This window comes from Tachypleus tridentatus, chromosome 2, assembly GCF_004210375.1.
Source record: "Tachypleus tridentatus isolate NWPU-2018 chromosome 2, ASM421037v1, whole genome shotgun sequence".
In the NCBI taxonomy this organism is placed as follows: Eukaryota; Metazoa; Arthropoda; class Merostomata; order Xiphosura; family Limulidae; genus Tachypleus; species Tachypleus tridentatus.
The window spans coordinates 136230420-136252118 of record NC_134826.1 but is presented as its reverse complement, the minus strand read 5'-3'; the positions used below and the strand labels follow the sequence as shown (position 1 = coordinate 136252118).

The following is a 21699-nucleotide window of genomic DNA, read 5'->3' as shown; positions in this document are numbered from 1 at the left end:
TAGAGAATAATTTCACTTGTCAATTTTGTTCTAAAGTGATTGAACCAGCCCGTATGACTTTAATTATTGAAAGTTCTGGAAAATCAACGGGTAATGAACATTTATATGTACATTTCAATTGTTTTCCTATAATATTTCAAAACAAGTGGAATGTTTGCTGTTTGTTTCTTAATGAAATTTATCGCTAACAAGTCACAGATACAATTTCTGACACGTCAAAACCTCATAAAACACTACATAAGGATGTGACCAAAGGTGAACCCACTTAATATATAGTCACAACATGAGATAAAACACAGATTTGACCCTTCAAAATAATACCACCAACCATTCAGAAGTAAGGTATATTTCTTGTAATATTGTGGGACTGACAACTTGTTGCTTGAAGTCTGATGCGCAACTTCAAATCAGATGTGATGGTACTTTTTTTTTTTTTCTTTTGGCGCATGCAGTGTTCTATTTTGTTGTAATTGTAAGTTAACTTACTCATTGTAACAAGCCTGTAGTTTCTTGTAGTTGTGGAATAAATATGTAATAACGAATTTACGGAAGCAGTTTGTTCGTCAAAGCAACAAAAATCAATACAAACATACTACTTGTATTTCCATTCAATTTTTGTCGTTTCCTAAAATGATTCAACCCTGTTCTTGGCGTATTGTTTTTCAGAACACCCTCGACGCAACCACATCGTAAAGCGAGGAAAAGAAAGCGTTGACGTTAAACGCGAAAGATTAAAAACATTACGATATATCGTCACGGTAATCAAGTTGGTAAAGAGAACAAAAGAAAGCGACTCGTAATAATTTGTCGTACATTTCCACTTCGTAATAAACTATTGTTAGAATCATGTAGAGAGTGGGCCGATCCCAGAAATACTGCAATACTGGGCCAACCCGTGGCAGGAGTGGAGCAAGCTCCAAGCACCCCGCCGCCTTACAAAAATAAGTTTAATATCATGGTCCCCAATGGGAACCGTATCAGATATTAAGCTGATAAGAACAGATACTACACTTTGATCTTAGCCAAAAGGCCGAGAAGCGATACTACTTATACCTTCGACAAATACTTATATATAGCTTTTACCTTTCTATTGCAATGGCGTAAATGTAGTTTACTCGCACGTCATTCATACAAAGACTATCGATCGTGTAGGTCCTTTAGGATTTAGAACAAAGATAAATTTTCACATAGTTGTCTTTTTTTTCGTTTTGTTCCTAAGAAACAGAAATTAAATAATAAAACACATTTTAGAAAATATGAACAACGACTCTCATTCCCAACTTTTCATGGGCTGTTCAGTTTACTTGAACAGCCTGTCACCTAGCGGAGAAAGACGTTGTCAAAAGTAAATATTTAGCGAAAATCGTTTTCATTTTGCATCTAAACCTTGATTTTACTTCTAAAATGTATATTTCACTGCTTTAAATGACAAAAGTGGCGCTTAATAAGGGTACAAGTTAAACGGCTTAACTAATATTTGCTATAAATAGTTGGTCTGTGCAGCGTTACCAAATACTAAATCGAGGTATAACTCTCTCGGGTTATAAATACGCGTTGAAAATATAGATCTGAATTTTGTGAATGTGAGTTCACCTCTAAAGAGCGTATAGTAGCGATTTTGGAAATGACATTAGCACATATTTTCTTGTCATAACAGAATAGAGAATAATTTCACTTGTCAATTTTGTTCTAAAGTGATTGAACCAGCCCGTATGACTTTAATTATTGAAAGTTCTGGAAAATCAACGGGTAATGAACATTTATATGTACATTTCAATTGTTTTCCTATAATATTTCAAAACAAGTGGAATGTTTGCTGTTTGTTTCTTAATGAAATTTATCGCTAACAAGTCACAGATACAATTTCTGACACGTCAAAACCTCATAAAACACTACATAAGGATGTGACCAAAGGTGAACCCACTTAATATATAGTCACAACATGAGATAAAACACAGATTTTACCCTTCAAAATAATACCACCAACCATTCAGAAGTAAGGTATATTTCTTGTAATATTGTGGGACTGACAACTTGTTGCTTGAAGTCTGATGCGCAACTTCAAATCAGATGTGATGGTACTTTTTGTTTTTTTTTCTTTTGGCGCATGCAGTGTTCTATTTTGTTGTAATTGTAAGTTAACTTACTCATTGTAACAAGCCTGTAGTTTCTTGTAGTTGTGGAATAAATATGTAATAACGAATTTACGGAAGCAGTTTGTTCGTCAAAGCAACAAAAATCAATACAAACATACTACTTGTATTTCCATTCAATTTTTGTCGTTTCCTAAAATGATTCAACCCTGTTCTTGGCGTATTGTTTTTCAGAACACTCTCGACGCAACCACATCGTAAAGCGAGAAAAGAAAGCGTTGACGTTAAACGCGAAAGATTAAAAACATTACGATATATCGTCACGGTAATCAAGTTGGTAAAGAGAACAAAAGAAAGCGACTCGTAATAATTTGTCGTACATTTCCACTTCGTAATAAGCTATTGTTAGAATCATGTAGAGAGTGGACCGATCCCAGAAATACTGCAATATTTGGCCAACCCGTGGCAGGAGTGGAGCAAGCTCCAAGCACCCCGCCGCCTTACAAAAATAAGTTTAATATCAATGGGAACCGTATCAGATATTAAGCTGATAAGAACAGATACTACACTTTGATCTTAGCCAAAAGGCCGAGAAGCGATACTACTTATACCTTCGACAAATACTTATATATAGCTTTTACCTTTCTATTGCAATGGCGTAAATGTAGTTTACTCGCACGTCATTCATACAAAGACTATCGATCGTGTAGGTCCTTTAGGATTTAGAACAAAGATAAATTTTCACATAGTTGTCTTTTTTTTCGTTTTGTTCCTAAGAAACAGAAATTAAATAATAAAACACATTTTAGAAAATATGAACAACGACTCTCATTCCCAACTTTTCATGGGCTGTTCAGTTTACTTGAACAGCCTGTCACCTAGCGGAGAAAGACGTTGTCAAAAGTAAATATTTAGCGAAAATCGTTTTTCATTTTGCATCTAAACCTTGATTTTACTTCTAAAATGTATATTTCACTGCTTTAAATGACAAAAGTGGCGCTTAATAAGGGTACAAGTTAAACGGCTTAACTAATATTTGCTATAAATAGTTGGTCTGTGCAGCGTTACCAAATACTAAATCGAGGTATAACTCTCTCGGGTTATAAATACGCGTTGAAAATATAGATCTGAATTTTGTGAATGTGAGTTCACCTCTAAAGAGCGTATAGTAGCGATTTTGGAAATGACATTAGCACATATTTTCTTGTCATAACAGAATAGAGAATAATTTCACTTGTCAATTTTGTTCTAAAGTGATTGAACCAGCCCGTATGACTTTAATTATTGAAAGTTCTGGAAAATCAACGGGTAATGAACATTTATATGTACATTTCAATTGTTTTCCTATAATATTTCAAAACAAGTGGAATGTTTGCTGTTTGTTTCTTAATGAAATTTATCGCTAACAAGTCACAGATACATTTTCTGACACGTCAAAACCTCATAAAACACTACATAAGGATGTGACCAAAGGTGAACCCACTTAATATATAGTCACAACATGAGATAAAACACAGATTTGACCCTTCAAAATAATACCACCAACCATTCAGAAGTAAGGTATATTTCTTGTAATATTGTGGGACTGACAACTTGTTGCTTGAAGTCTGATGCGCAACTTCAAATCAGATGTGATGGTACTTTTTGTTTTTTTTTCTTTTGGCGCATGCAGTGTTCTATTTTGTTGTAATTGTAAGTTAACTTACTCATTGTAACAAGCCTGTAGTTTCTTGTAGTTGTGGAATAAATATGTAATAACGAATTTACGGAAGCAGTTTGTTCGTCAAAGCAACAAAATCAATACAAACATACTACTTGTATTTCCATTCAATTTTGTCGTTTCCTAAAATGATTCAACCCTGTTCTTGGCGTATTGTTTTTCAGAACACTCTCGACGCAACCACATCGTTTAAGCGAGAAAAAGAAAGCGTTGACGTTAAACGCGAAAGATTAAAAACATTACGATATATCGTCACGGTAATCAAGTTGGTAAAGAGAACAAAAGAAAGCGACTCGTAATAATTTGTCGTACATTTCCACTTCGTAATAAGCTATTGTTAGAATCATGTAGAGAGTGGGCCGATCCCAGAAATACTGCAATACTGGGCCAACCCGTGGCAGGAATGGAGCAAGCTCCAAGCACCCCGCCGCCTTACAAAAATAAGTTTAATATCATGGTCCCCAATGGGAACCGTATCAGATATTAAGCTGATAAGAACAGATACTACACTTTGATCTTAGCCAAAAGGCCGAGAAGCGATACTACTTATACCTTCGACAAATACTTATATATAGCTTTTACCTTTCTATTGCAATGGCGTAAATGTAGTTTACTCGCACGTCATTCATACAAAGACTATCGATCGTGTAGGTCCTTTAGGATTTAGAACAAAGATAAATTTTCACATAGTTGTCTTTTTTTTCGTTTTGTTCCTAAGAAACAGAAATTAAATAATAAAACACATTTTAGAAAATATGAACAACGACTCTCATTCCCAACTTTTCATGGGCTGTTCAGTTTACTTGAACAGCCTGTCACCTAGCGGAGAAAGACGTTGTCAAAAGTAAATATTTAGCGAAAATCGTTTTTCATTTTGCATCTAAACCTTGATTTTACTTCTAAAATGTATATTTCACTGCTTTAAATGACAAAAGTGGCGCTTAATAAGGGTACAAGTTAAACGGCTTAACTAATATTTGCTATAAATAGTTGGTCTGTGCAGCGTTACCAAATACTAAATCGAGGTATAACTCTCTCGGGTTATAAATACGCGTTGAAAATATAGATCTGAATTTTGTGAATGTGAGTTCACCTCTAAAGAGCGTATAGTAGCGATTTTGGAAATGACATTAGCACATATTTTCTTGTCATAACAGAATAGAGAATAATTTCACTTGTCAATTTTGTTCTAAAGTGATTGAACCAGCCCGTATGACTTTAATTATTGAAAGTTCTGGAAAATCAACGGGTAATGAACATTTATATGTACATTTCAATTGTTTTCCTATAATATTTCAAAACAAGTGGAATGTTTGCTGTTTGTTTCTTAATGAAATTTATCGCTAACAAGTCACAGATACATTTTCTGACACGTCAAAACCTCATAAAACACTACATAAGGATGTGACCAAAGGTGAACCCACTTAATATATAGTCACAACATGAGATAAAACACAGATTTGACCCTTCAAAATAATACCACCAACCATTCAGAAGTAAGGTATATTTCTTGTAATATTGTGGGACTGACAACTTGTTGCTTGAAGTCTGATGCGCAACTTCAAATCAGATGTGATGGTACTTTTTGTTTTTTTTTCTTTTGGCGCATGCAGTGTTCTATTTTGTTGTAATTGTAAGTTAACTTACTCATTGTAACAAGCCTGTAGTTTCTTGTAGTTGTGGAATAAATATGTAATAACGAATTTACGGAAGCAGTTTGTTCGTCAAAGCAACAAAAATCAATACAAACATACTACTTGTATTTCCATTCAATTTTTGTCGTTTCCTAAAATGATTCAACCCTGTTCTTGGCGTATTGTTTTCAGAACACCCTCGACGCAACCACATCGTTTAAAGCGAGAAAAGAAAGCGTTGACGTTAAACGCGAAAGATTAAAAACATTACGATATATCGTCACGGTAATCAAGTTGGTAAAGAGAACAAAAGAAAGCGACTCGTAATAATTTGTCGTACATTTCCACTTCGTAATAAACTATTGTTAGAATCATGTAGAGAGTGGGCCGATCCCAGAAATACTGCAATACTGGGCCAACCCGTGGCAGGAGTGGAGCAAGCTCCAAGCACCCCGCCGCCTTACAAAAATAAGTTTAATATCATGGTCCCCAATGGGAACCGTATCAGATATTAAGCTGATAAGAACAGATACTACACTTTGATCTTAGCCAAAAGGCCGAGAAGCGATACTACTTATACCTTCGACAAATACTTATATATAGCTTTTACCTTTCTATTGCAATGGCGTAAATGTAGTTTACTCGCACGTCATTCATACAAAGACTATCGATCGTGTAGGTCCTTTAGGATTTAGAACAAAGATAAATTTTCACATAGTTGTCTTTTTTTTCGTTTTGTTCCTAAGAAACAGAAATTAAATAATAAAACACATTTTAGAAAATATGAACAACGACTCTCATTCCCAACTTTTCATGGGCTGTTCAGTTTACTTGAACAGCCTGTCACCTAGCGGAGAAAGACGTTGTCAAAAGTAAATATTTAGCGAAAATCGTTTTCATTTTGCATCTAAACCTTGATTTTACTTCTAAAATGTATATTTCACTGCTTTAAATGACAAAAGTGGCGCTTAATAAGGGTACAAGTTAAACGGCTTAACTAATATTTGCTATAAATAGTTGGTCTGTGCAGCGTTACCAAATACTAAATCGAGGTATAACTCTCTCGGGTTATAAATACGCGTTGAAAATATAGATCTGAATTTTGTGAATGTGAGTTCACCTCTAAAGAGCGTATAGTAGCGATTTTGGAAATGACATTAGCACATATTTTCTTGTCATAACAGAATAGAGAATAATTTCACTTGTCAATTTTGTTCTAAAGTGATTGAACCAGCCCGTATGACTTTAATTATTGAAAGTTCTGGAAAATCAACGGGTAATGAACATTTATATGTACATTTCAATTGTTTTCCTATAATATTTCAAAACAAGTGGAATGTTTGCTGTTTGTTTCTTAATGAAATTTATCGCTAACAAGTCACAGATACATTTTCTGACACGTCAAAACCTCATAAAACACTACATAAGGATGTGACCAAAGGTGAACCCACTTAATATATAGTCACAACATGAGATAAAACACAGATTTGACCCTTCAAAATAATACCACCAACCATTCAGAAGTAAGGTATATTTCTTGTAATATTGTGGGACTGACAACTTGTTGCTTGAAGTCTGATGCGCAACTTCAAATCAGATGTGATGGTACTTTTTTTTTTTTTCTTTTGGCGCATGCAGTGTTCTATTTTGTTGTAATTGTAAGTTAACTTACTCATTGTAACAAGCCTGTAGTTTCTTGTAGTTGTGGAATAAATATGTAATAACGAATTTACGGAAGCAGTTTGTTCGTCAAAGCAACAAAAATCAATACAAACATACTACTTGTATTTCCATTCAATTTTTGTCGTTTCCTAAAATGATTCAACCCTGTTCTTGGCGTATTGTTTTCAGAACACTCTCGACGCAACCACATCGTTTAAGCGAGAAAAGAAAGCGTTGACGTTAAACGCGAAAGATTAAAACATTACGATATATCGTCACGGTAATCAAGTTGGTAAAGAGAACAAAAGAAAGCGACTCGTAATAATTTGTCGTACATTTCCACTTCGTAATAAGCTATTGTTAGAATCATGTAGAGAGTGGGCCGATCCCAGAAATACTGCAATACTGGGCCAACCCGTGGCAGGAGTGGAGCAAGCTCCAAGCACCCCGCCGCCTTACAAAAATAAGTTTAATATCATGTTACCCAATGGGAACCGTATCAGATATTAAGCTGATAAGAACAGATACTACACTTTGATCTTAGCCAAAAGGCCGAGAAGCGATACTACTTATACCTTCGACAAATACTTATATATAGCTTTTACCTTTCTATTGCAATGGCGTAAATGTAGTTTACTCGCACGTCATTCATACAAAGACTATCGATCGTGTAGGTCCTTTAGGATTTAGAACAAAGATAAATTTTCACATAGTTGTCTTTTTTTTCGTTTTGTTCCTAAGAAACAGAAATTAAATAATAAAACACATTTTAGAAAATATGAACAACGACTCTCATTCCCAACTTTTCATGGGCTGTTCAGTTTACTTGAACAGCCTGTCACCTAGCGGAGAAAGACGTTGTCAAAAGTAAATATTTAGCGAAAATCGTTTTTTCATTTTGCATCTAAACCTTGATTTTACTTCTAAAATGTATATTTCACTGCTTTAAATGACAAAAGTGGCGCTTAATAAGGGTACAAGTTAAACGGCTTAACTAATATTTGCTATAAATAGTTGGTCTGTGCAGCGTTACCAAATACTAAATCGAGGTATAACTCTCTCGGGTTATAAATACGCGTTGAAAATATAGATCTGAATTTTGTGAATGTGAGTTCACCTCTAAAGAGCGTATAGTAGCGATTTTGGAAATGACATTAGCACATATTTTCTTGTCATAACAGAATAGAGAATAATTTCACTTGTCAATTTTGTTCTAAAGTGATTGAACCAGCCCGTATGACTTTAATTATTGAAAGTTCTGGAAAATCAACGGGTAATGAACATTTATATGTACATTTCAATTGTTTTCCTATAATATTTCAAAACAAGTGGAATGTTTGCTGTTTGTTTCTTAATGAAATTTATCGCTAACAAGTCACAGATACATTTTCTGACACGTCAAAACCTCATAAAACACTACATAAGGATGTGACCAAAGGTGAACCCACTTAATATATAGTCACAACATGAGATAAAACACAGATTTGACCCTTCAAAATAATACCACCAACCATTCAGAAGTAAGGTATATTTCTTGTAATATTGTGGGACTGACAACTTGTTGCTTGAAGTCTGATGCGCAACTTCAAATCAGATGTGATGGTACTTTTTTGTTTTTTTTTCTTTTGGCGCATGCAGTGTTCTATTTTGTTGTAATTGTAAGTTAACTTACTCATTGTAACAAACCTGTAGTTTCTTGTAGTTGTGGAATAAATATGTAATAACGAATTTACGGAAGCAGTTTGTTCGTCAAAGCAACAAAATCAATACAAACATACTACTTGTATTTCCATTCAATTTTGTCGTTTCCTAAAATGATTCAACCCTGTTCTTGGCGTATTGTTTTTCAGAACACTCTCGACGCAACCACATCGTTTAAGCGAGAAAAAGAAAGCGTTGACGTTAAACGCGAAAGATTAAAAACATTACGATATATCGTCACGGTAATCAAGTTGGTAAAAAGAACAAAAGAAAGCGACTCGTAATAATTTGTCGTACATTTCCACTTCGTAATAAACTATTGTTAGAATCATGTAGAGAGTGGGCCGATCCCAGAAATACTGCAATACTGGGCCAACCCGTGGCAGGAGTGGAGCAAGCTCCAAGCACCCCGCCGCCTTACAAAAATAAGTTTAATATCATGTTACCCAATGGGAACCGTATCAGATATTAAGCTGATAAGAACAGATACTACACTTTGATCTTAGCCAAAAGGCCGAGAAGCGATACTACTTATACCTTCGACAAATACTTATATATAGCTTTTACCTTTCTATTGCAATGGCGTAAATGTAGTTTACTCGCACGTCATTCATACAAAGACTATCGATCGTGTAGGTCCTTTAGGATTTAGAACAAAGATAAATTTTCACATAGTTGTCTTTTTTTTCGTTTTGTTCCTAAGAAACAGAAATTAAATAATAAAACACATTTTAGAAAATATGAACAACGACTCTCATTCCCAACTTTTCATGGGCTGTTCAGTTTACTTGAACAGCCTGTCACCTAGCGGAGAAAGACGTTGTCAAAAGTAAATATTTAGCGAAAATCGTTTTCATTTTGCATCTAAACCTTGATTTTACTTCTAAAATGTATATTTCACTGCTTTAAATGACAAAAGTGGCGCTTAATAAGGGTACAAGTTAAACGGCTTAACTAATATTTGCTATAAATAGTTGGTCTGTGCAGCGTTACCAAATACTAAATCGAGGTATAACTCTCTCGGGTTATAAATACGCGTTGAAAATATAGATCTGAATTTTGTGAATGTGAGTTCACCTCTAAAGAGCGTATAGTAGCGATTTTGGAAATGACATTAGCACATATTTTCTTGTCATAACAGAATAGAGAATAATTTCACTTGTCAATTTTGTTCTAAAGTGATTGAACCAGCCCGTATGACTTTAATTATTGAAAGTTCTGGAAAATCAACGGGTAATGAACATTTATATGTACATTTCAATTGTTTTCCTATAATATTTCAAAACAAGTGGAATGTTTGCTGTTTGTTTCTTAATGAAATTTATCGCTAACAAGTCACAGATACATTTTCTGACACGTCAAAACCTCATAAAACACTACATAAGGATGTGACCAAAGGTGAACCCACTTAATATATAGTCACAACATGAGATAAAACACAGATTTGACCCTTCAAAATAATACCACCAACCATTCAGAAGTAAGGTATATTTCTTGTAATATTGTGGGACTGACAACTTGTTGCTTGAAGTCTGATGCGCAACTTCAAATCAGATGTGATGGTACTTTTTTTTTTTTTTTTTGGCGCATGCAGTGTTCTATTTTGTTGTAATTGTAAGTTAACTTACTCATTGTAACAAACCTGTAGTTTCTTGTAGTTGTGGAATAAATATGTAATAACGAATTTACGGAAGCAGTTTGTTCGTCAAAGCAACAAAATCAATACAAACATACTACTTGTATTTCCATTCAATTTTGTCGTTTCCTAAAATGATTCAACCCTGTTCTTGGCGTATTGTTTTCAGAACACTCTCGACGCAACCACATCGTTTAAGCGAGAAAAGAAAGCGTTGACGTTAAACGCGAAAGATTAAAACATTACGATATATCGTCACGGTAATCAAGTTGGTAAAGAGAACAAAAGAAAGCGACTCGTAATAATTTGTCGTACATTTCCACTTCGTAATAAACTATTGTTAGAATCATGTAGAGAGTGGGCCGATCCAGAAATACTGCAATACTGGGCCAACCGTGGCAGGAGTGGAGCAAGCTCAAGCACCCCGCCGCCTTACAAAAAATAAGTTTAATATCATGGTCCCCAATGGGAACCGTATCAGATATTAAGCTGATAAGAACAGATACTACACTTTGATCTTAGCCAAAGGCCGAGAAGCGATACTACTTATACCTTCGACAAATACTTATATATAGCTTTTACCTTTCTATTGCAATGGCGTAAATGTAGTTTACTCGCACGTCATTCATACAAAGACTATCGATCGTGTAGGTCCTTTAGGATTTAGAACAAAGATAAATTTTCACATAGTTGTCTTTTTTTTCGTTTTGTTCCTAAGAAACAGAAATTAAATAATAAAACACATTTTAGAAAATATGAACAACGACTCTCATTCCCAACTTTTCATGGGCTGTTCAGTTTACTTGAACAGCCTGTCACCTAGCGGAGAAAGACGTTGTCAAAAGTAAATATTTAGCGAAAATCGTTTTCATTTTGCATCTAAACCTTGATTTTACTTCTAAAATGTATATTTCACTGCTTTAAATGACAAAAGTGGCGCTTAATAAGGGTACAAGTTAAACGGCTTAACTAATATTTGCTATAAATAGTTGGTCTGTGCAGCGTTACCAAATACTAAATCGAGGTATAACTCTCTCGGGTTATAAATACGCGTTGAAAATATAGATCTGAATTTTGTGAATGTGAGTTCACCTCTAAAGAGCGTATAGTAGCGATTTTGGAAATGACATTAGCACATATTTTCTTGTCATAACAGAATAGAGAATAATTTCACTTGTCAATTTTGTTCTAAAGTGATTGAACCAGCCCGTATGACTTTAATTATTGAAAGTTCTGGAAAATCAACGGGTAATGAACATTTATATGTACATTTCAATTGTTTTCCTATAATATTTCAAAACAAGTGGAATGTTTGCTGTTTGTTTCTTAATGAAATTTATCGCTAACAAGTCACAGATACATTTTCTGACACGTCAAAACCTCATAAAACACTACATAAGGATGTGACCAAAGGTGAACCCACTTAATATATAGTCACAACATGAGATAAAACACAGATTTGACCCTTCAAAATAATACCACCAACCATTCAGAAGTAAGGTATATTTCTTGTAATATTGTGGGACTGACAACTTGTTGCTTGAAGTCTGATGCGCAACTTCAAATCAGATGTGATGGTACTTTTTTTTTTTTTCTTTTGGCGCATGCAGTGTTCTATTTTGTTGTAATTGTAAGTTAACTTACTCATTGTAACAAACCTGTAGTTTCTTGTAGTTGTGGAATAAATATGTAATAACGAATTTACGGAAGCAGTTTGTTCGTCAAAGCAACAAAATCAATACAAACATACTACTTGTATTTCCATTCAATTTTGTCGTTTCCTAAAATGATTCAACCCTGTTCTTGGCGTATTGTTTTCAGAACACCCTCGACGCAACCACATCGTTTAAGCGAGAAAAGAAAGCGTTGACGTTAAACGCGAAAGATTAAAAACATTACGATATATCGTCACGGTAATCAAGTTGGTAAAGAGAACAAAAGAAAGCGACTCGTAATAATTTGTCGTACATTTCCACTTCGTAATAAACTATTGTTAGAATCATGTAGAGAGTGGGCCGATCCCAGAAATACTGCAATACTGGGCCAACCCGTGGCAGGAGTGGAGCAAGCTCAAGCACCCCGCCGCCTTACAAAAATAAGTTTAATATCATGGTCCCCAATGGGAACCGTATCAGATATTAAGCTGATAAGAACAGATACTACACTTTGATCTTAGCCAAAAGGCCGAGAAGCGATACTACTTATACCTTCGACAAATACTTATATATAGCTTTTACCTTTCTATTGCAATGGCGTAAATGTAGTTTACTCGCACGTCATTCATACAAAGACTATCGATCGTGTAGGTCCTTTAGGATTTAGAACAAAGATAAATTTTCACATAGTTGTTTTTTTTTCGTTTTGTTCCTAAGAAACAGAAATTAAATAATAAAACACATTTTAGAAAATATGAACAACGACTCTCATTCCCAACTTTTCATGGGCTGTTCAGTTTACTTGAACAGCCTGTCCTAGCGGAGAAAGACGTTGTCAAAGTAAATATTTAGCGAAAATCGTTTTCATTTTGCATCTAAACCTTGATTTTACTTCTAAAATGTATATTTCACTGCTTTAAATGACAAAGTGGCGCTTAATAAGGGTACAAGTTAAACGGCTTAACTAATATTTGCTATAAATAGTTGGTCTGTGCAGCGTTACCAAATACTAAATCGAGGTATAACTCTCTCGGGTTATAAATACGCGTTGAAAATATAGATCTGAATTTTGTGAATGTGAGTTCACCTCTAAAGAGCGTATAGTAGCGATTTTGGAAATGACATTAGCACATATTTTCTTGTCATAACAGAATAGAGAATAATTTCACTTGTCAATTTTGTTCTAAAGTGATTGAACCAGCCCGTATGACTTTAATTATTGAAAGTTCTGGAAAATCAACGGGTAATGAACATTTATATGTACATTTCAATTGTTTTCCTATAATATTTCAAAACAAGTGGAATGTTTGCTGTTTGTTTCTTAATGAAATTTATCGCTAACAAGTCACAGATACATTTTCTGACACGTCAAAACCTCATAAAACACTACATAAGGATGTGACCAAAGGTGAACCCACTTAATATATAGTCACAACATGAGATAAAACACAGATTTGACCCTTCAAAATAATACCACCAACCATTCAGAAGTAAGGTATATTTCTTGTAATATTGTGGGACTGACAACTTGTTGCTTGAAGTCTGATGCGCAACTTCAAATCAGATGTGATGGTACTTTTTGTTTTTTTTTTCTTTTGGCGCATGCAGTGTTCTATTTTGTTGTAATTGTAAGTTAACTTACTCATTGTAACAAGCCTGTAGTTTCTTGTAGTTGTGGAATAAATATGTAATAACGAATTTACGGAAGCAGTTTGTTCGTCAAAGCAACAAAATCAATACAAACATACTACTTGTATTTCCATTCAATTTTGTCGTTTCCTAAAATGATTCAACCCTGTTCTTGGCGTATTGTTTTCAGAACACTCTCGACGCAACCACATCGTTTAAGCGAGAAAAGAAAGCGTTGACGTTAAACGCGAAAGATTAAAACATTACGATATATCGTCACGGTAATCAAGTTGGTAAAAGAACAAAAGAAAGCGACTCGTAATAATTTGTCGTACATTTCCACTTCGTAATAAACTATTGTTAGAATCATGTAGAGAGTGGGCCGATCCCAGAAATACTGCAATACTGGGCCAACCCGTGGCAGGAGTGGAGCAAGCTCAAGCACCCCGACGCCTTACAAAAATAAGTTTAATATCATGTTACCCAATGGGAACCGTATCAGATATTAAGCTGATAAGAACAGATACTACACTTTGATCTTAGCCAAAAGGCCGAGAAGCGATACTACTTATACCTTCGACAAATACTTATATATAGCTTTTACCTTTCTATTGCAATGGCGTAAATGTAGTTTACTCGCACGTCATTCATACAAAGACTATCGATCGTGTAGGTCCTTTAGGATTTAGAACAAAGATAAATTTTCACATAGTTGTCTTTTTTTTCGTTTTGTTCCTAAGAAACAGAAATTAAATAATAAAACACATTTTAGAAAATATGAACAACGACTCTCATTCCCAACTTTTCATGGGCTGTTCAGTTTACTTGAACAGCCTGTCACCTAGCGGAGAAAGACGTTGTCAAAGTAAATATTTAGCGAATATCGTTTTTCATTTTGCATCTAAACCTTGATTTTACTTCTAAAATGTATATTTCACTGCTTTAAATGACAAAAGTGGCGCTTAATAAGGGTACAAGTTAAACGGCTTAACTAATATTTGCTATAAATAGTTGGTCTGTGCAGCGTTACCAAATACTAAATCGAGGTATAACTCTCTCGGGTTATAAATACGCGTTGAAAATATAGATCTGAATTTTGTGAATGTGAGTTCACCTCTAAAGAGCGTATAGTAGCGATTTTGGAAATGACATTAGCACATATTTTCTTGTCATAACAGAATAGAGAATAATTTCACTTGTCAATTTTGTTCTAAAGTGATTGAACCAGCCCGTATGACTTTAATTATTGAAAGTTCTGGAAAATCAACGGGTAATGAACATTTATATGTACATTTCAATTGTTTTCCTATAATATTTCAAAACAAGTGGAATGTTTGCTGTTTGTTTCTTAATGAAATTTATCGCTAACAAGTCACAGATACATTTTCTGACACGTCAAAACCTCATAAAACACTACATAAGGATGTGACCAAAGGTGAACCCACTTAATATATAGTCACAACATGAGATAAAACACAGATTTGACCCTTCAAAATAATACCACCAACCATTCAGAAGTAAGGTATATTTCTTGTAATATTGTGGGACTGACAACTTGTTGCTTGAAGTCTGATGCGCAACTTCAAATCAGATGTGATGGTACTTTTTTTTTTTTTTTCTTTTGGCGCATGCAGTGTTCTATTTTGTTGTAATTGTAAGTTAACTTACTCATTGTAACAAACCTGTAGTTTCTTGTAGTTGTGGAATAAATATGTAATAACGAATTTACGGAAGCAGTTTGTTCGTCAAAGCAACAAAATCAATACAAACATACTACTTGTATTTCCATTCAATTTTGTCGTTTCCTAAAATGATTCAACCCTGTTCTTGGCGTATTGTTTTCAGAACACTCTCGACGCAACCACATCGTTTAAGCGAGAAAAGAAAGCGTTGACGTTAAACGCGAAAGATTAAAAACATTACGATATATCGTCACGGTAATCAAGTTGGTAAAAGAACAAAAGAAAGCGACTCGTAATAATTTGTCGTACATTTCCACTTCGTAATAAGCTATTGTTAGAATCATGTAGAGAGTGGGCCGATCCCAGAAATACTGCAATACTGGGCCAACCCGTGGCAGGAGTGGAGCAAGCTCCAAGCACCCGCCGCCTTACAAAATAAGTTTAATATCATGGTCCCCAATGGGAACCGTATCAGATATTAAGCTGATAAGAACAGATACTACACTTTGATCTTAGCCAAAGGCCGAGAAGCGATACTACTTATACCTTCGACAAATACTTATATATAGCTTTTACCTTTCTATTGCAATGGCGTAAATGTAGTTTACTCGCACGTCATTCATACAAAGACTATCGATCGTGTAGGTCCTTTAGGATTTAGAACAAAGATAAATTTTCACATAGTTGTCTTTTTTTTCGTTTTGTTCCTAAGAAACAGAAATTAAATAATAAAACACATTTTAGAAAATATGAACAACGACTCTCATTCCCAACTTTTCATGGGCTGTTCAGTTTACTTGAACAGCCTGTCTAGCGGAGAAAGACGTTGTCAAAGTAAATATTTAGCGAAAATCGTTTTCATTTTGCATCTAAACCTTGATTTTACTTCTAAAATGTATATTTCACTGCTTTAAATGACAAAAGTGGCGCTTAATAAGGGTACAAGTTAAACGGCTTAACTAATATTTGCTATAAATAGTTGGTCTGTGCAGCGTTACCAAATACTAAATCGAGGTATAACTCTCTCGGGTTATAAATACGCGTTGAAAATATAGATCTGAATTTTGTGAATGTGAGTTCACCTCTAAAGAGCGTATAGTAGCGATTTTGGAAATGACATTAGCACATATTTTCTTGTCATAACAGAATAGAGAATAATTTCACTTGTCAATTTTGTTCTAAAGTGATTGAACCAGCCCGTATGACTTTAATTATTGAAAGTTCTGGAAAATCAACGGGTAATGAACATTTATATGTACATTTCAATTGTTTTCCTATAATATTTCAAAACAAGTGGAATGTTTGCTGTTTGTTTCTTAATGAAATTTATCGCTAACAAGTCACAGATACATTTTCTGACACGTCAAAACCTCATAAAACACTACATAAGGATGTGACCAAAGGTGAACCCACTTAATATATAGTCACAACATGAGATAAAACACAGATTTGACCCTTCAAAATAATACCACCAACCATTCAGAAGTAAGGTATATTTCTTGTAATATTGTGGGACTGACAACTTGTTGCTTGAAGTCTGATGCGCAACTTCAAATCAGATGTGATGGTACTTTTTGTTTTTTTTTCTTTTGGCGCATGCAGTGTTCTATTTTGTTGTAATTGTAAGTTAACTTACTCATTGTAACAAACCTGTAGTTTCTTGTAGTTGTGGAATAAATATGTAATAACGAATTTACGGAAGCAGTTTGTTCGTCAAAGCAACAAAAATCAATACAAACATACTACTTGTATTTCCATTCAATTTTTGTCGTTTCCTAAAATGATTCAACCCTGTTCTTGGCGTATTGTTTTTCAGAACACTCTCGACGCAACCACATCGTTTAAGCGAGAAAAAGAAAGCGTTGACGTTAAACGCGAAAGATTAAAAACATTACGATATATCGTCACGGTAATCAAGTTGGTAAAGAGAACAAAAGAAAGCGACTCGTAATAATTTGTCGTACATTTCCACTTCGTAATAAACTATTGTTAGAATCATGTAGAGAGTGGGCCGATCCCAGAAATACTGGGCCAACCCGTGGCAGGAGTGGAGCAAGCTCCAAGCACCCCGCCGCCTTACAAAAATAAGTTTAATATCATGTTACCCAATGGGAACCGTATCAGATATTAAGCTGATAAGAACAGATACTACACTTTGATCTTAGCCAAAAGGCCGAGAAGCGATACTACTTATACCTTCGACAAATACTTATATATAGCTTTTACCTTTCTATTGCAATGGCGTAAATGTAGTTTACTCGCACGTCATTCATACAAAGACTATCGATCGTGTAGGTCCTTTAGGATTTAGAACAAAGATAAATTTTCACATAGTTGTCTTTTTTTCGTTTTGTTCCTAAGAAACAGAAATTAAATAATAAAACACATTTTAGAAAATATGAACAACGACTCTCATTCCCAACTTTTCATGGGCTGTTCAGTTTACTTGAACAGCCTGTCCTAGCGGAGAAAGACGTTGTCAAAAGTAAATATTTAGCGAAAATCGTTTTCATTTTGCATCTAAACCTTGATTTTACTTCTAAAATGTATATTTCACTGCTTTAAATGACAAAAGTGGCGCTTAATAAGGGTACAAGTTAAACGGCTTAACTAATATTTGCTATAAATAGTTGGTCTGTGCAGCGTTACCAAATACTAAATCGAGGTATAACTCTCTCGGGTTATAAATACGCGTTGAAAATATAGATCTGAATTTTGTGAATGTGAGTTCACCTCTAAAGAGCGTATAGTAGCGATTTTGGAAATGACATTAGCACATATTTTCTTGTCATAACAGAATAGAGAATAATTTCACTTGTCAATTTTGTTCTAAAGTGATTGAACCAGCCCGTATGACTTTAATTATTGAAAGTTCTGGAAAATCAACGGGTAATGAACATTTATATGTACATTTCAATTGTTTTCCTATAATATTTCAAAACAAGTGGAATGTTTGCTGTTTGTTTCTTAATGAAATTTATCGCTAACAAGTCACAGATACATTTTCTGACACGTCAAAACCTCATAAAACACTACATAAGGATGTGACCAAAGGTGAACCCACTTAATATATAGTCACAACATGAGATAAAACACAGATTTGACCCTTCAAAATAATACCACCAACCATTCAGAAGTAAGGTATATTTCTTGTAATATTGTGGGACTGACAACTTGTTGCTTGAAGTCTGATGCGCAACTTCAAATCAGATGTGATGGTACTTTTTGTTTTTTTTTTTCTTTTGGCGCATGCAGTGTTCTATTTTGTTGTAATTGTAAGTTAACTTACTCATTGTAACAAACCTGTAGTTTCTTGTAGTTGTGGAATAAATATGTAATAACGAATTTACGGAAGCAGTTTGTTCGTCAAAGCAACAAAATCAATACAAACATACTACTTGTATTTCCATTCAATTTTGTCGTTTCCTAAAATGATTCAACCCTGTTCTTGGCGTATTGTTTTCAGAACACTCTCGACGCAACCACATCGTTTAAGCGAGAAAAGAAAGCGTTGACGTTAAACGCGAAAGATTAAAACATTACGATATATCGTCACGGTAATCAAGTTGGTAAAAGAACAAAAGAAAGCGACTCGTAATAATTTGTCGTACATTTCCACTTCGTAATAAACTATTGTTAGAATCATGTAGAGAGTGGGCCGATCCAGAAATACTGCAATACTGGGCCAACCCGTGGCAGGAGTGGAGCAAGCTCAAGCACCCCGCCGCCTTACAAAAATAAGTTTAATATCATGTTACCCAATGGGAACCGTATCAGATATTAAGCTGATAAGAACAGATACTACACTTTGATCTTAGCCAAAAGGCCGAGAAGCGATACTACTTATACCTTCGACAAATACTTATATATAGCTTTTACCTTTCTATTGCAATGGCGTAAATGTAGTTTACTCGCACGTCATTCATACAAAGACTATCGATCGTGTAGGTCCTTTAGGATTTAGAACAAAGATAAATTTTCACATAGTTGTCTTTTTTTTCGTTTTGTTCCTAAGAAACAGAAATTAAATAATAAAACACATTTTAGAAAATATGAACAACGACTCTCATTCCCAACTTTTCATGGGCTGTTCAGTTTACTTGAACAGCCTGTCACCTAGCGGAGAAAGACGTTGTCAAAAGTAAATATTTAGCGAAAATCGTTTTCATTTTGCATCTAAACCTTGATTTTACTTCTAAAATGTATATTTCACTGCTTTAAATGACAAAAGTGGCGCTTAATAAGGGTACAAGTTAAACGGCTTAACTAATATTTGCTATAAATAGTTGGTCTGTGCAGCGTTACCAAATACTAAATCGAGGTATAACTCTCTCGGGTTATAAATACGCGTTGAAAATATAGATCTGAATTTTGTGAATGTGAGTTCACCTCTAAAGAGCGTATAGTAGCGATTTTGAAATGACATTAGCACATATTTTCTTGTCATAACAGAATAGAGAATAATTTCACTTGTCAATTTTGTTCTAAAGTGATTGAACCAGCCCGTATGACTTTAATTATTGAAAGTTCTGGAAAATCAACGGGTAATGAACATTTATATGTACATTTCAATTGTTTTCCTATAATATTTCAAAACAAGTGGAATGTTTGCTGTTTGTTTCTTAATGAAATTTATCGCTAACAAGTCACAGATACATTTTCTGACACGTCAAAACCTCATAAAACACTACATAAGGATGTGACCAAAGGTGAACCCACTTAATATATAGTCACAACATGAGATAAAACACAGATTTGACCCTTCAAAATAATACCACCAACCATTCAGAAGTAAGGTATATTTCTTGTAATATTGTGGGACTGACAACTTGTTGCTTGAAGTCTGATGCGCAACTTCAAATCAGATGTGATGGTACTTTTTGTGTTTTTTTTCTTTTGGCGCATGCAGTGTTCTATTTTGTTGTAATTGTAAGTTAACTTACTCATTGTAACAAGCCTGTAGTTTCTTGTAGTTGTGGAATAAATATGTAATAACGAATTTACGGAAGCAGTTTGTTCGTCAAAGCAACAAAATCAATACAAACATACTACTTGTATTTCCATTCAATTTTGTCGTTTCCTAAAATGATTCAACCCTGTTCTTGGCGTATTGTTTTCAGAACACTCTCGACGCAACCACATCGTTTAAGCGAGAAAAGAAAGCGTTGACGTTAAACGCGAAAGATTAAAAACATTACGATATATCGTCACGGTAATCAAGTTGGTAAAGAGAACAAAAGAAAGCGACTCGTAATAATTTGTCGTACATTTCCACTTCGTAATAAACTATTGTTAGAATCATGTAGAGAGTGGGCCGATCCAGAAATACTGCAATGGGCCAACCCGTGGCAGGGAGTGGAGCAAGCTCAAGCACCCGCCGCCTTACAAAAATAAGTTTAATATCATGGTCCCCAATGGGAACCGTATCAGATATTAAGCTGATAAGAACAGATACTACACTTTGATCTTAGCAAAAGGCCGAGAAGCGATACTACTTATACCTTCGACAAATACTTATATATAGCTTTTACCTTTCTATTGCAATGGCGTAAATGTAGTTTACTCGCACGTCATTCATACAAAGACTATCGATCGTGTAGGTCCTTTAGGATTTAGAACAAAGATAAATTTTCACATAGTTGTCTTTTTTTCGTTTTGTTCCTAAGAAACAGAAATTAAATAATAAAACACATTTTAGAAAATATGAACAACGACTCTCATTCCCAACTTTTCATGGGCTGTTCAGTTTACTTGAACAGCCTGTCACTAGCGGAGAAAGACGTTGTCAAAAGTAAATATTTAGCGAAAATCGTTTTCATTTTGCATCTAAACCTTGATTTTACTTCTAAAATGTATATTTCACTGCTTTAAATGACAAAAGTGGCGCTTAATAAGGGTACAAGTTAAACGGCTTAACTAATATTTGCTATAAATAGTTGGTCTGTGCAGCGTTACCAAATACTAAATCGAGGTATAACTCTCTCGGGTTATAAATACGCGTTGAAAATATAGATCTGAATTTTGTGAATGTGAGTTCACCTCTAAAGAGCGTATAGTAGCGATTTTGGAAATGACATTAGCACATATTTTCTTGTCATAACAGAATAGAGAATAATTTCACTTGTCAATTTTGTTCTAAAGTGATTGAACCAGCCCGTATGACTTTAATTATTGAAAGTTCTGGAAAATCAACGGGTAATGAACATTTATATGTACATTTCAATTGTTTTCCTATAATATTTCAAAACAAGTGGAATGTTTGCTGTTTGTTTCTTAATGAAATTTAT

The 21699-nt window shown here is 34.4% G+C and overlaps 13 non-coding genes across 13 annotated transcripts; all 13 read right to left on the bottom strand.

Annotated features, from left to right (window-relative positions):
* Positions 1–850: 850 nt before the first annotated feature.
* LOC143245677 (U2 spliceosomal RNA) lies at positions 851–1042 on the bottom strand. The gene has a single exon (XR_013025660.1). It is a non-coding gene; the product is annotated as a U2 spliceosomal RNA (small nuclear RNA).
* Positions 1043–2510: 1468 nt separating this feature from the next.
* Positions 2511–2693, bottom strand: LOC143245695 (U2 spliceosomal RNA). Its single transcript, XR_013025676.1, has one exon. It is a non-coding gene; the product is annotated as a U2 spliceosomal RNA (small nuclear RNA).
* Positions 2694–4162: 1469 nt separating this feature from the next.
* LOC143245672 (U2 spliceosomal RNA) lies at positions 4163–4354 on the bottom strand. Its single transcript, XR_013025655.1, has one exon. It is a non-coding gene; the product is annotated as a U2 spliceosomal RNA (small nuclear RNA).
* A 1470-nt stretch (positions 4355–5824) lies between these two features.
* Positions 5825–6016, bottom strand: LOC143245676 (U2 spliceosomal RNA). The gene has a single exon (XR_013025659.1). It is a non-coding gene; the product is annotated as a U2 spliceosomal RNA (small nuclear RNA).
* A 1465-nt stretch (positions 6017–7481) lies between these two features.
* Positions 7482–7673, bottom strand: LOC143245681 (U2 spliceosomal RNA). The gene has a single exon (XR_013025664.1). It is a non-coding gene; the product is annotated as a U2 spliceosomal RNA (small nuclear RNA).
* A 1471-nt stretch (positions 7674–9144) lies between these two features.
* LOC143245680 (U2 spliceosomal RNA) lies at positions 9145–9336 on the bottom strand. Its single transcript, XR_013025663.1, has one exon. It is a non-coding gene; the product is annotated as a U2 spliceosomal RNA (small nuclear RNA).
* Positions 9337–10799: 1463 nt separating this feature from the next.
* On the bottom strand, positions 10800–10987 carry LOC143245696 (U2 spliceosomal RNA). The gene has a single exon (XR_013025677.1). It is a non-coding gene; the product is annotated as a U2 spliceosomal RNA (small nuclear RNA).
* Positions 10988–12451: 1464 nt separating this feature from the next.
* Positions 12452–12642, bottom strand: LOC143245682 (U2 spliceosomal RNA). The gene has a single exon (XR_013025665.1). It is a non-coding gene; the product is annotated as a U2 spliceosomal RNA (small nuclear RNA).
* A 1460-nt stretch (positions 12643–14102) lies between these two features.
* LOC143245689 (U2 spliceosomal RNA) lies at positions 14103–14293 on the bottom strand. The gene has a single exon (XR_013025672.1). It is a non-coding gene; the product is annotated as a U2 spliceosomal RNA (small nuclear RNA).
* A 1465-nt stretch (positions 14294–15758) lies between these two features.
* On the bottom strand, positions 15759–15947 carry LOC143245688 (U2 spliceosomal RNA). The gene has a single exon (XR_013025671.1). It is a non-coding gene; the product is annotated as a U2 spliceosomal RNA (small nuclear RNA).
* A 1466-nt stretch (positions 15948–17413) lies between these two features.
* LOC143245693 (U2 spliceosomal RNA) lies at positions 17414–17597 on the bottom strand. The gene has a single exon (XR_013025675.1). It is a non-coding gene; the product is annotated as a U2 spliceosomal RNA (small nuclear RNA).
* A 1463-nt stretch (positions 17598–19060) lies between these two features.
* Positions 19061–19250, bottom strand: LOC143245692 (U2 spliceosomal RNA). Its single transcript, XR_013025674.1, has one exon. It is a non-coding gene; the product is annotated as a U2 spliceosomal RNA (small nuclear RNA).
* A 1466-nt stretch (positions 19251–20716) lies between these two features.
* Positions 20717–20902, bottom strand: LOC143245699 (U2 spliceosomal RNA). Its single transcript, XR_013025680.1, has one exon. It is a non-coding gene; the product is annotated as a U2 spliceosomal RNA (small nuclear RNA).
* Between the last annotated feature and the right edge of the window lie 797 nt (positions 20903–21699).